At 33.8% G+C, this 14,145-nt stretch overlaps 1 non-coding gene across 1 annotated transcript; it reads right to left on the reverse strand.

The window, feature by feature from the left end:
• Positions 1–13,580: 13,580 nt before the first annotated feature.
• TRNAL-UAG (transfer RNA leucine (anticodon UAG)) lies at positions 13,581–13,660 on the reverse strand. The gene has a single exon. It is a non-coding gene; the product is annotated as a tRNA-Leu (tRNA).
• Between the last annotated feature and the right edge of the window lie 485 nt (positions 13,661–14,145).

Raw genomic sequence — 14,145 nt, forward strand, 5'->3', positions numbered from 1 at the left:
CAAGTCATTGAATTGGATTAAGGTCATGTTGGTTGAACTGGGACCTAGATCAGTCACACTAATCAACCTTAATGACATGGATCAACTCGAATCACTTAGTGATCTAATCAAGACATAATTTATTAAATTAGTCAGGTAAGTGAGATCAATAGGAGGGTCTGCTAAGCTTATCTTAGACATGATCGAAATGGTCAGGTAAGCCGCTTTCAATTAAAAATCATCGATCAGAATGTCGAACTTATCTTAGACACAAATTGGTTAATTAGTTTTGATTTGACCAACCTAATGATTCGGATTCAACCACTGAGCCACAATCAAGATCCATTTGATCTAATCAAAGATATGAATTTGACCATCTACAACTACTGTATTGATTTTAGAGAAATTTTGATTTAATCTAATTCAAAATTTGGTTAGATTTAATCAATTTTTCTAGTTAGTCCATTAACTCTTTGATTCTAACCTTAGGTCTAATCCAATTAAAAGGATCTGATTTGACCTAACCCATGCTCCTAAATTTTATGCGAATGACATTAGATCTTTAATTCATAATTCTAGATCTAATCGATTCGACCTTTAATTCTCGATTAAGTTCAACATCAACATGGGTTTAGGTTATGGTTTGAAATAATTTCAACTTTTTATTTTATAAATAATTTACAATAAATATTATGTAAAAAATTTTTATTCTGAAACTGAATTGACTCAATCAACATTAAGCCGGCTACACAAAGAGATTGGGTCAACTCAATTCAAAACTGGGTCGGCTCAGTAATTTTGTAAGCACGATTCAAGGAGTTTCAGATCTGAAAAATCTTGCATAATTCTAAAATAAAATCAATCATAATATTTTTAGATCATATTTAAAATTTTTATAATTCAAAATTTTATTTTATCATAATTAAAATAATTTTAATCATATAGATTAGATACCTTATTTTTCATACAACTTTGTATCACATACAATAAACCTAAGATTTCAAGATCTAGAATTTTATAAAAAAGTAAGTTCTTCCTTTCACGTTCTTCTACATGCGATCTAATCATATGACATCCCTATACATCATAAGAGCAGCCTATCGAATGGGAAGAGAGGGCCTTTAAACCCTTCTTGCTCTTATGACCGGACGGTCTGGTGATCAACCCAATCCAAGTACTTGCTAATCGGATCATCTAATCTAATCATATATCATATATGCTTGAATTTAGATCTAATCTAAATTATATCAGATCTAATTACAATCTTAGATCACATATAAATCAGATCATAAATATCACATGTATGATATAAAATCAAATTTTATCAATGATCAGCACAAACTAGGACAACATTTTTACTGTAAGGAATAAACCCTACGATAGGATAATCTTATATCAGTTTGTACGATCAACCATTAATTAAATTTAGATCAAAATATTATATATCAAATTTAAATAAAATTAAAATTTAGATTTAATATGTACATAAATTATGTCATAATAAATTTAGGCTCTAATACCACTGTTAGGATGCATAGACGATTTCATGCATGTATTTTAAATTTTTTTTCAAAAAATTACAGTGAAAGATAACTAAATTAATTAAATTAATTTAATATATATATGATCTAATCATCAAATCAATATACTCTAGGATCTATGACATGTTACGTTACATATAAAATCTGAAATAATCCGAAGATAAAATCAGCATGCATGAATGTGAGCAGTAGATCACATCTACTTCTAATCTGAGTTCAGAACTCCATACCTGATCACGGGTCGAGGATCTCTACTACTGAGAGATATGGTAGAAATGATCTTTGCTGGTTGCGTACAGCCGCACATGCATTCAGCCTCTACGAAAAATCTACTCGAAGCTCCGATCTGATAGGTCATCTCGGAAGTACTAGCTCGCACGAAGATCTTCTTCTTAACTGATCTGGATCCTTTTTTCAAATTTCTGAAACCATTCTTGAGGTTGAAGATGAACTTCTGAAGGAGATGAAGAGGTGAAGAAAATATGAAGAAAAAAATAATTTTTTTCTAATTTATTCTCTCTTCCCAAATCTTTAGAACCAAAAATTTGAAATTCAAATTTTTACACATACCCCAAGAGAGAGGACCTGCCTCTCTATTTTTCATGTCATGAACTATGTCCAAACTTTTATCACATGAAGAGCTCTCTTCTGGTATCTTGCACAAACAAAAGAAACCATAAAAGCCTCTTTTATAAGCATGTAAGAAGGTGGGGTGAAGAGTCCTAATGATCCTGGACTCTTACAGGATTCTGCCTCCCTTCACAATTCCACATCCAAAAATATGAGATACTTCTTCTCATTTTTTTTACAATAAATTAGTTTTTCAACTGATCTTTCATAAAAAATTTCCTCAAAATGTCACACATATAAAGAGAAATAAATTTATTGGCATGGAGAGGTTGATTTGGATGAGAACAGATTCTCCTGATAAGAAATATTTTGAAATCTAATTTTAAAATATTTTTTTATCAAAACTAAATTATATTTGGATGTAAGATAGATAAGAGAAAGAACTCTTTTATGTGAAAAAATCTCACACAAAATAATTTTGTATGTAGAGATATATGACGTGCAATCTGGGTTGGCACAGGGAGAAGAGTCCTATTCCAATAAGGACTCTTAATTTTCTTATCTGAATTCCAACCAAATCACATCTGATTTAGTCCAAATAAAATATATGAAATCTAATCTAATTAGGTTCATAAATTTTTAATCAAATTTTAATCAAATTAAAAATTGATTAAACTAAAGTTCTGATCAAATCAGGGATAATTTTTCCATAACGATTAGATCATCTCATAATCTAATCGGGTCAAACCTAATTGAATCCAATTCAATTAGATTTTATTTAATCCTCTTTGCTCAATCAAATTGAGCTAATCAGTAATCTAATTACTAATTAATTCTTTATTAATTAACTAATACTTAGTGAATTAATTTATTACAACTTTTGCATAAGGTTAACCATCAATCAAATTGACGATTAAGCCCTTGAACGATTCTCAATCATTAATCAGCCACATGATCAGTCAGAAATTTCTTTTGAGTGTGACCTCATAGATTCAAATTTAAGTCGATAACACAAGAATAACATTCTGAACCAATCGATGTAACCATCTAGCAATGATGACCTAATATCCGGATAGGTCGAATCATGGTGAAGCAATATTCAAAAACCTATTGACGTATGGTTACCGTATAATTCATCTCTTTGACCCTAATGATCGAGGATGACCTAAGATTTAACTATCAATCCTAGATAAGTCATCCATATTGTATTTCAATCTTTTTCAAATCCATCACATGGATTATCCGAGCTCAAGTTTTGCTCAATTGAAATACACTAATGCATATCTCCTACTAATTCAGAGGGGTCAATCCCATCTTGACTCATGCACCGACTTGACAAGTACTTGACTGCACCCAAAAATCTTTCGTCACTGAATTAGAAATTTAGTTAGTTTGGCACTAAAGTACAGTGAGTTACTTGCAAGTCACCGTGGTGATCTCAGATCAGAGGACAGTTATACCCATACCCTTCGTGAGCTACCCTTGATAGTAGAGTGCTTTGTAGTTAGTCACGTTCAGTGATGATGTATATCTATATCTCACCTGCATGCCATACCAGTATCTCCGTACCATTTGGTTACGAGGATAACCAATGCATATGACATACAACGACCTACACTTGATATTGCTATCGTCCTAGTAATAGCGATCGTTTGATCGTGAACCAATTTAAGGACTATGCAATAAATCCTCTTTTATCAATCAAAGTAGTCCTAAGGACTTCATCACAACATAGGAGTTCCTTAGAAGATGTATCCTTGTGATGAAAATATCAAATAATTTTTATTATTTATCAATTCATATATATTTATAATTAGCATAATCGTCAAACAATTAGCTTTAGAATATAATTTTCAATAAGATGCAGTCAAGTACTTATCAAATCGGTGTGTGAGTCAAGATGGAATTGACCCCTCTGAATTAGTAGGAGATATACCTCAGTGATTTCAATTTAGCAAAATCTTGATCAGGATAATCTATGAGATAGATTTGAAAGGTTGAAATACAATACGATCAACTAAACTTGGGTTGACAGTTAAACCTTAGGTCACTTTAAATATTAGGGTCAAAGGGATGAATTATACGATAATCATGCGCTAGTAGGTTCTAGAAGGTTGCCTTGCAATACTTTGACCTATCCAGTTGTCGGGTCACCATTGCTAGATGATCACATCAATTGGTATAAAAAGTTATTTCTATGCTACCGACTTAGGTTCAAACCTATAGGGTCATATGCATTAGAAAATTTGGACAGATCTGATGGCTGAAGAGTCCAATTGGATTGTGACTCTGGTGAGGAGTCCTACTAGAACTAAGACTCTGGAGGAGAGTCCCACTGAGACTGGGACTCTACTATTAATAGAAAATTAATTAGTAATTGACTTAATTTGATTGAGTAAAGAGCTTTGGATTAAATCTAATTGAATTAGATTCAGTTCGACTCAGATTGGGTTTGATATGATCAATCCTGATTACAAAAAAAATTTGATCCTGATTCGATCAGGATTTGAAATCAATCAATTTCTAATTGGATTAGGAATTTAATGAGATATTTAAATTTCTAATTGGATTAGATTTATTTCAATCAGTAGATTCAATCCAAATTTGATTTGGATTAAAATCAGATTAGAAATAAAGAGTCTAAATTAACGAGGACTCTATCCTTATCTCCTTGCGCCACACTTGGACCCTTGCCCATATCTCCACATCAAATAGGATTTGGCTTGACCTTTTTGGCATCAAAATAGTAGACCCAATAAAGGTGGGTGGAAATGATTGATGACTCATAATCCTATCTCTTGTCAAATTTGAATACGATCTGAATTAGAGATAAGATGAAAACAAGGAAAGAAATTTTTCATACAAGAAAGGTTGTTGGCACCATAATGAATTTTTTTTATTTTTTTTGGGGAGTTCTTGAGTGTGTGAGACTCCAGAATCCTTCTCCATATTGTAGAGCTTTTTCTGAAATTTTTTGGATGTCCAAAACTGGTTTGTGGCATGGTGATTATGGCCTCCTTCCTTGGATGAAAACCCTAGTCTTTGCCTATAAAAAGGGGTCCCCTATTCTTGGCATCATACATCAATTTTCTTATTGATTTTTTATTTTTCCAGAGCTCTTCTCCTCTTCCTCCCTTCCTTCTTCAGATTTTTTCATCCTTTGGAGTGTCCAAAGTGCTTGAAGAAAAAGGAAGAGATCAGCTGTCAAAGTTACTTGTAGGCTAGCACCTCCATGCCCCTGATCTACGCCAGTCTTCGCATGGATTTTTTTATAGAGGTCAGATGACTTCATGTGGCTATGAGTGACCTGAAGAATATTCTCTCCAAGCATTGGACTAGAGAAGATCAAGATATAATTGGTTTGGTAATTGTTACTAACTTATCTTAATCATATCGTTAGATCTAATAGTTAGATTTAGGATTTCAGCATCGATAAAATCGATGTGAGTTTTTATTTTTAGATCTAAAATTTATCATATTTCATATAGCTTGTCATGGCATGGTGGTTTAGATTAAATCTTATGCATATAATTTAGATTAAATTATTTAATCTTTCTCTTCTGCTGCACAAAATTTTTAAAATTGCATGTATAGCACTATCTATGTTTCCTTCACATATATCACATATATAAAATTTTAGACTAAATTATAAACATATATCACATATATATTAAATTACAGATCTAAAATAAAAATTATACATATCAAATAGATATAAAATTAGATCTAAAATAATGATTAAAATATTTTAAAATTATTTTTCAAAAATCAGTTCGCATCAAACTAGGACAACCTTTTCAATATGGGGGTAAACCCTATATCAGGACAACCTTATACCAGCCCGATGTAAATATTTAATCATTCTAATTTCAAATCTAAATATAAAATAAAATATCAATTTTTAGATCTAAACATGAAATAAGACATATCATATACATCAATTTTTAGATCTAAAAGATTGATTTAATTATTTCAAAAATAGTTTTCAAAATCGATCAATCTTATGCTAAGATTATCTTTTCAATATAGGGGGCAAATCCTATATCTGGACAATCTTATACCAATACAAGATTAATTTTAAATCATCTAAACTTTTAGATCTAAGATAAAAATTAGATTATACATGTCCTAAAAATCAGTGACTCTGATACCACTGCTAGAAAATCGGATAAGATTGCATGCATAGATTTCAAAACCTTTTTGAAAAGTAGTCGAAATGAATTAAGGTAAACCCTTTAATCCTATATGCAATAGATCTCATCTATTCCTACCCGAGTCTAGAAATAAAAATATGCATATAATCTAAAAATTAAAATAAAGATGAGATCGAATCTCAATACCTTTGCACGGGTTGAAACACACCACTACCGATGATCTTAGATCTAAAATTTCTTGAGCCGTATATGTGTCTGACCTCTACAGATATCCAACGGGATCAACTTTAAATATTTTTTCTTATAGTAGATCTTTTTTCTTCAAGTAGGATCTTAGCCTCTTTGAATCTTGATCAACTGTTGATCTTGACTGCAATCACAACCCTAGAACTATAGTCTTTTCTTCTTGTTCCTTGCTGTAAAAGAAACTCCTCTCAACTCAAGCTTGCGCCTCCTCACTTCTTGAAGCTGTCAAAAGAGAGGCTTCACCTCCTCACTTCTTTCCAACAATTTCGTGCTTCAAAAGAAAATATCAAGGGGGAAAAAGAAAAGATTAGTTTTCCAATTCATTGACATGATTCAATCCTCTTGGACTTACAAATAGGTATCCAGCTAAACTCAAATTAAGATAGATTTAGATTACGTTCAAGGCTATGGACTTGATCTAATCTTTATCTAATAAGAAATTAAAGTTCGAAAAAAAATTGGGTTTAACCATGTGCTATTATGGTTCTTTTAAACCCAATAGGATTTTAATAAATTCTAACCCAATTAGAACTTCACAAATTCAATTGGTTAATTCAAGATTAAATCCCTCAACATGTGACCCCATCGGTTCCATTCTATCTGGTAGTGAGATATATTGCGATCTCCATCATAATATCATCGAAACTCTTTTCGATGGATTGGAATAAATCCAACTCTATCTTTCGAGGATCATCAAATTATCTAAATGACGTCCGACGAGTCTTACAATCCATCAGTGACACCTAGTAGTATGATAACCCAGTAGAATAAAAGTGTGAACTCTTAGGTATAGTTATCATATGATTTAATCTTTCTATCTGAGTTCCGACTTAACAGAAGTCATAGAGAACTCGTCAGACCCCATCGTCAGTCATATGTTGATTGATTCAACTTGAGTTCATTTGTGAATTTCGTGAAAATTCTTTTTCAATATTCATACTTATTTTGGTCAAAAATTTTCTAAACTCGATCTTGCAAATTGCATAGGATTTCTCCTTTTCTATCAAGATTGATAGATTTTATTTAGGTGCATCCTATTTCTAACAACGAATCTGAACCTATTATAACCAACATACACAGCAAGGATCCGAATGGCTAAGGACTAAGAGAACGTGCAGTCAAACTCAGTAGCCTCGTTACAAATAGCCGATGACATTGTAGGTCAAAGGATCACTCACACCACTGCAGTATCAAGTCAACCACTGACGACTGAGTAGACATCTAAGTGGTTTCTTGTATTGATCATGCTCAGTACAAGTTGTTCTCTAATAACTCTCTGCACCCTCACCCCAGTATCCCTACACTGCAGATTCGAGACTCATCTACCCACAAGAAAGTTGAACTATATGCCGATCTCAAATGGATTGATCACTGTCATCCATGATGATCTTTTGATCGCGAGTATTTAAAAACTAACCACTAATTAATGTATGTCTCAAATTCTCAACACCTTAAAAATATACAAAAATTATTTTTATTAATTTTTAGGATAAATCATAGATACATAAATATGATTGGAATGAAAAGTTCTTTATTAATAATAAAAATATTATAAGTATAAAATTATATCCTAAAATTTTAAAATATGTCAGGAAATAATTGGCTTCTAGGATACATATCTAATATACAAGAGTAGAAAGAGGATGAGAAAGATGATGAGGAGGATCTTACATAATTTTTTTTTATATGTATATAATTTTGATACTTATAAAATAGTATAAATTTATAAAAGTATATAATTTATATTTTTAATATAATATAATTAATTTTATACTTATGATTGTATTAAAAAATTATTATTTTATTTATAATAAATTTTAAAAATATTATTGCTTGTTAATGTGATTAAAATAAATTTTAAATATTTAATTATAATTTTTTTAAAAAAATAAAAAATTATTAGCAATGGTATTTATCATTGCTAATAGTTTTTTAAATTTTAATTAAAAAAATTAAAAAATTATTAATGATGGTAGTAATGATGGTAATGCTGTCGCTAATAATTTTTTAATAGTTTAATTAAGAAAAATTAAAATTATTAGCGATGATTTTTATCGCTAATACCATTGCTAATTACTTTTATTAGTGACGAAAAAATTATCATCGCTAATAATGATAGTTAGCGAAGAGGTTATGTTCTCAGATTTTTAGCGATCGGGTTCCATCGTTAATAGCATTAGCGACGGCTAATGGGCCGTTAGCAATGGCAATTAGCCGTCGCTAATAGTCTATTTTTTTGTAATGTAGGGGGTAAAGCAGTAGTCCTTGGAGCACACCAAGATGGTGAAATTTTAGTAGAAGAAGATATCTTGACTACCAAAATAGTGCCAACATATTCTGATCTTAAAGTCCCTCAAAATGAAGTCTAGCTCCTATGCAAATTCATAAGTCATAAATTGCTCGAAGTAGCAAGATCAAGAGACAAAAAGAACTCTAGATGAATTGATGCGACCAGAAGAATTTTCTTCTAGAGCTTCATTAGGGAAGCTCACAATAATAGTATCAGAGGATATCGCAATAAAAAAAGATACCAACTACCTCCTCAGAGTTATATTGGAGGGGAGCACGACCCTCCATATAGTTGCTAGCTGAGGATATTTGAAGATTTCCAAGGAGATCTGTCATAGAGATCTCTATCTTTTGGTGGCATCAAACATGAGGCTTGGCACATCATTGATGCATTGCACTGCAAGGGCTAGGGATGATAAGATCTAGTTCCTGAGGTAGATGGCACCGAAGCGAGGAGAGTGCTGAGGACTACAAACAAGGATAAGGATAATACTTTGCATGAGGCCGCCAAATATAACCGCATGCATATGGCCAAAATACTAATGGAGGAGGATGCCAATCTAGCATCCATGTAGAATAATGCCAGTATGTCTCTATTCTATGTGGCCATCATGACAAGATCCTTTAATATAGCCAAAGCATTGCTGCAGCCTTCCTCCTGTAGGAGAAGACTTTTCCAAGTTCCAGCATCTTATGTAGACCCTAATAAGAAAATGACACTGCATGCAGCAATCCTCCTAAGTCAAGGTAATCGAGCGCATGACTTACATGTTGATTCCACTCTTCTTTTCTTTTCTTTTCTTTTCTTTTTTTTTTTTTTTTTGCAAAAAAGTTGAGTAGCTCACCACCATTTCACACAAAGTATGAAACCACCATTTTATTTATGAAATAATTAAAATAAACAAAACAAGAAGCTATCTTAAACAATACAACAAAACATGACCCATTAGGAGTATAGGGGCAGCCCCTATGCGCATCCAACAAAACAGATATATGTTACTTGTAGAAAAATTAATGAAACAAAGAAGAGGTAATCTCAATTCCACCTAGGAATCTTTCCCTCAACCTCAAAAAACCTAGAAAATGGGAATTAAGCAACTACTAAGCGCAATTATTCAGTGGTGGGAACCCAAGCCTTAGGAGATCTGCACAAAATTTAAATAGCTAGGATGTTGGTGGGATTAGACATGGCCGATGGCTGCCAAGACATCACCCATTTAGGCTTATCGAGGTTCAGTTGGCAACTTTCCTTGATGGTCACCATATGTGGCTTCCCTTGTAACAACTAGCAAGCTTTGATTTTCCTTCTTTTAGTGTTCTTGTGATGATTCATTACTTGACTAAATATCTTAATAGATGCATAAGCAGTGTATAAAGCAAACATATGCATGGGATATAATGCTGCGTGAAAGCGCCATTAATGTCGCATGACGCCAGTACTCACAATATCTTTCATGATACTTACGTGATAGAAATCACAGAAGATATATTGCAAGGGAAGCCGATGCTCGCAAAGGTGTTGACTCCTTGGGGAGAATTCCTCTTCATTATGCAACTTCATATGGTCATCAATGATATGGTGAAGCTAGTGTTAAAGCACGAGCACTCTGCAACCTACCTTTCATATGCTGATTGCTTATTTCCCATACACATTGCAGCTAGGATGGGCTACATTCCTATATTGATCAAATTTTAAGATAGTGCCGGGATACAGGTGTATTAGACCAGGAAGAAAAGAATTTTCTTCATGTCGTTTTCCAAAAGGGGAAGATAGGGCGGTCAAGGAAATCACATCCGAGAGATCGGATCTCAGGAAGCTGTTTAAAACGAGAATACATTGTCACACAGCTATTAAAAACAATGACCAATGGAGCGTCTATTTTCTTCTATGGGACAACCATATGCATCAACGTGATGAACCACGTACGATGGCTTCACCCTTTTCGATGCAAAGTTGGATAAGGCCTGCATTGCCGAATGGTAAAGTGTTAATACCCTTGTGCAGATTTGGCATGTTAACAAATCACAAGTTTTATCCCCTGTTTGGTAAAAAAAATAGATCAGAAAAGATGAATAAAGAAGAAAGGATCGATATATACAATGAATGAAAATAATTATTTTTATTTAATATAAAAAAAATAAAAAAAATAGATGATATTTGTATGATATTTTTGCTTAACTATTCTTTAATAAAAAATATATCAAATTTTAGGCTTGGTCTCTAGTAAATTTAATCAGGGTTGTTGCGTACAGTCTAATCTAAAATCTGTTAGACTGGAACAGTTTCAAATTGGGCTTTGGTCTTAGTCCGAATGTGGCTTGGATTTGGACTCTGCTCATAGAACCCAAATATAGATCAGACTTGGCCCAAACACGATCCAGCGAGTCAAGGCCCATCCGGCACGGCCCACTTTATAACCACCTTAGGGCCCTACTTGCTACTCCTCTCGATCCTCCACCCCAAACCAACCCTATTTCTAATCCTCTACCCCCCTCCCAAGTCCCTCCTTTCCTCTCTCTCTCCATCCTCCCCCCCAACCCCCAAAATGTAGCCTGCCTGGCCTTCCCTTCCCTCCTCCTACCTAGCCCCTCCCCCATCGACTCCACCCTCTCTCTCTCTCTCCCCCCTTCCTCATCCTCTCATCCATCTGCCTCACCCCACAACTCCTCCCTCCTCCTCCTCCTCTTTCTCGCACACACGCTTGCTTTTTCTTGCCCTCTCCCTCCCTGCACACACTGCAGCCCTCCTCTTCCTCCTCCTTGCTCCCACCCATCCTCCTCTCTCAATTGCCCATCGATGCATCATCATCCCTCATGCACCATGTCTTGCTAGGCATGTTCGGACTTGACATCGGCCAAGCCTATTTGTGAATCAGGCCATGCATGAGTTTCATTTGAGCTTGAGCTAAACAAGTTTGAGATTGGTTCCAGCCGGAAGGCCGAACAAACATCGGGGCCAAGCTCACACTGCATGAATGCCTGGCCCACTTGTAATCGAAGTCGGTTTTCGTTCATGGAAGTTCTCTCTCCATCCAAAGAGAGATAGCGTGGGACCGGGTTGTTAGGGGGTGTGAACATGAAATAGAGAAGAGAGATATCACTAGACTCACTCATGCAAAGTTTTGCAACATATTTTAGGATACTAACCAACTCAAGGGTTAATCCCATAAATATATTTTATGCTTAACAATTTTGAAGGCTGAGTTTAAAGTTTTATTTTGGGAAAAAAAAATCAGACCAAAGTAAAACTCCTCCAAGTACCGGTCATTGGATTCCTTTATTAATTTTTCAAAATTCTTTTAAATATCACCTTAATGCACTTCCACTTCTTCTTATTAGTCTCTTGTGGTCCCAAATCTATTTATGACTCTTGCCACAAAGGTCTGCCATGAAATGTTCTTTAATGTGTGTGCACATACATGTTTATGTCTATTGTTAAAAGTAAACATTTTAGTAGTGTAATATACTCTACTCAAATTGTCCGTACACTAAAGAAGGATAGTAATTTATGATCTGGCCCATCAATTCGATCCATAAATGATTTACTTAAAATAGATTTGGATTTAACATAAATAAATTTGGATCATAAATGGATCAAACTATCTAAGCCTATTTATTAAATAGGTTAAGTTTAGGTTTAGATCTTTGATCCGTTCAACCCATTTTGACCCATTTAATAATTGGATTGAGTCAATAATCCGATCCATTTATTATATTTAATTTGTTTAAAATCTGTTTAATCAGTTTTTGTCCTGTTTAACCAGATCCATTTAATCTATTTAATCCATTTAATCTAATTTGATATAATTAATAAATCGATTATGTAGGTCGGATTGCATTATCCATTTAATAAATAGATTAGATTTAGATTCGAATGTTTGACCCATTTAATAAACAGGTCGGAGCTAGATTGATAAATTTTTGATCTAACCTACATCCAACCCAACCCACTAGGTTACCACCCTTAATACTAGGGACGCTCTAATCAAGTATCCATAAAAGAGCCAAAAACAATGACTCCAGGCTCTATTTTCCATGGGCTTACACCTCCGGGTATGTTCAAACCATCCAAAGTCTCGTAATTCCTATATTTTAAGATTTTGTCTATGCATAATTGTTCTTAGTTTAAACTACTCCCAATTTGAGGTGGGGAAGGTCCGGCCTCACAACCATGCCTTCATGTGCCACATTACAGCTCGTCGTTAAACTTTTGACTAGACGGCAACGTGCCATACACCTGCTTTGCAAAAATCGATCCACCTTGGACATGAAGGATGCCTATGAATACAAGAGCGGCCCACTTTGTTTCACATTATAAGTCATAGCTCGTGGAAGATATTCAAGAGATAAAATGAGAGCTCCCTCACTTTGAAGGAAAAAATTGGACTACAGCGTAGCATTGGCATCGCTCTTTGATCTACAGGAAAGATGCATTCCAAATTCTGCAAAGAACAGCGCAAAGTTTTAAATGTGCTTTGTATTGTGAATTGTTTAAAAATATAATATATTGTGAGAAGTTAAATTGGATTTTAGGACTAGTTTTAATCAGTTCATATATTAAAAAATCAAAATTAATTTCTTTTGTTAAATATTTTAAAATATTTTTCAAAGTTGGTATGAATTTTTGATTTTTTTATAAAACCATTGTAACAAGAACCACAACTGACTAAGAATCTGCATTATGAATTTGTTTAGAAAAGTATCATTAGTTGTTTAAAAAATAATATAATTATTTAAAAGTTCAAATTGTATTTTAAGTAATTTTTAAAAATCTTATATTGTTAAGATATTATAAAAATTTTGACAGCTGTGGGATTTGAACCCACGCCCTTCCGGACCAGAGCCTAAATCTGGCGCCTTAGACCACTCGGCCAAACTGTCGTACGTTGATGCATGGGAAAAACAAAATCTTATTTATTCTATATATTAAGCTGAGTTCCTTATCCGAAAGTCCACGTATTTTTTTCTTCCCTATTTGGATAGCGTAACTAGCTGGATTGCTGTGTGTTAAACTAATATGCACGAAGACAAAACAAGTCACAATCCACTGCTAGTATACACCAAAATTGCAGCAGGTAACAGAAGAAACATATACAAGAAGAAAATCAGAACCCAAGTAGCAACCTTTGACAGAACAAAATTGCAGCACAGACTGTAAAAGTTGCATGCGAAGTAGAAATAAGCATTCTAAGCGTGGATAAAAACATCCCCTAAGAGAAACTAAAAAAAAAAAAAGATGATTTGCGAATTTGCTCCAGGCTGTGGCACGGTAGGAAGAAAAGATGACAGGATATGAAGATATTGCTTCTCTCCTCCATACCGACTGATCGGCATTCCAGCTGCCCCCCCTCCATAAGTAGTAGGCA

The sequence above is a fragment of the Elaeis guineensis genome, chromosome 6, assembly GCF_000442705.2.
Source record: "Elaeis guineensis isolate ETL-2024a chromosome 6, EG11, whole genome shotgun sequence".
NCBI lineage: Eukaryota > Viridiplantae > Streptophyta > Magnoliopsida > Arecales > Arecaceae > Elaeis > Elaeis guineensis.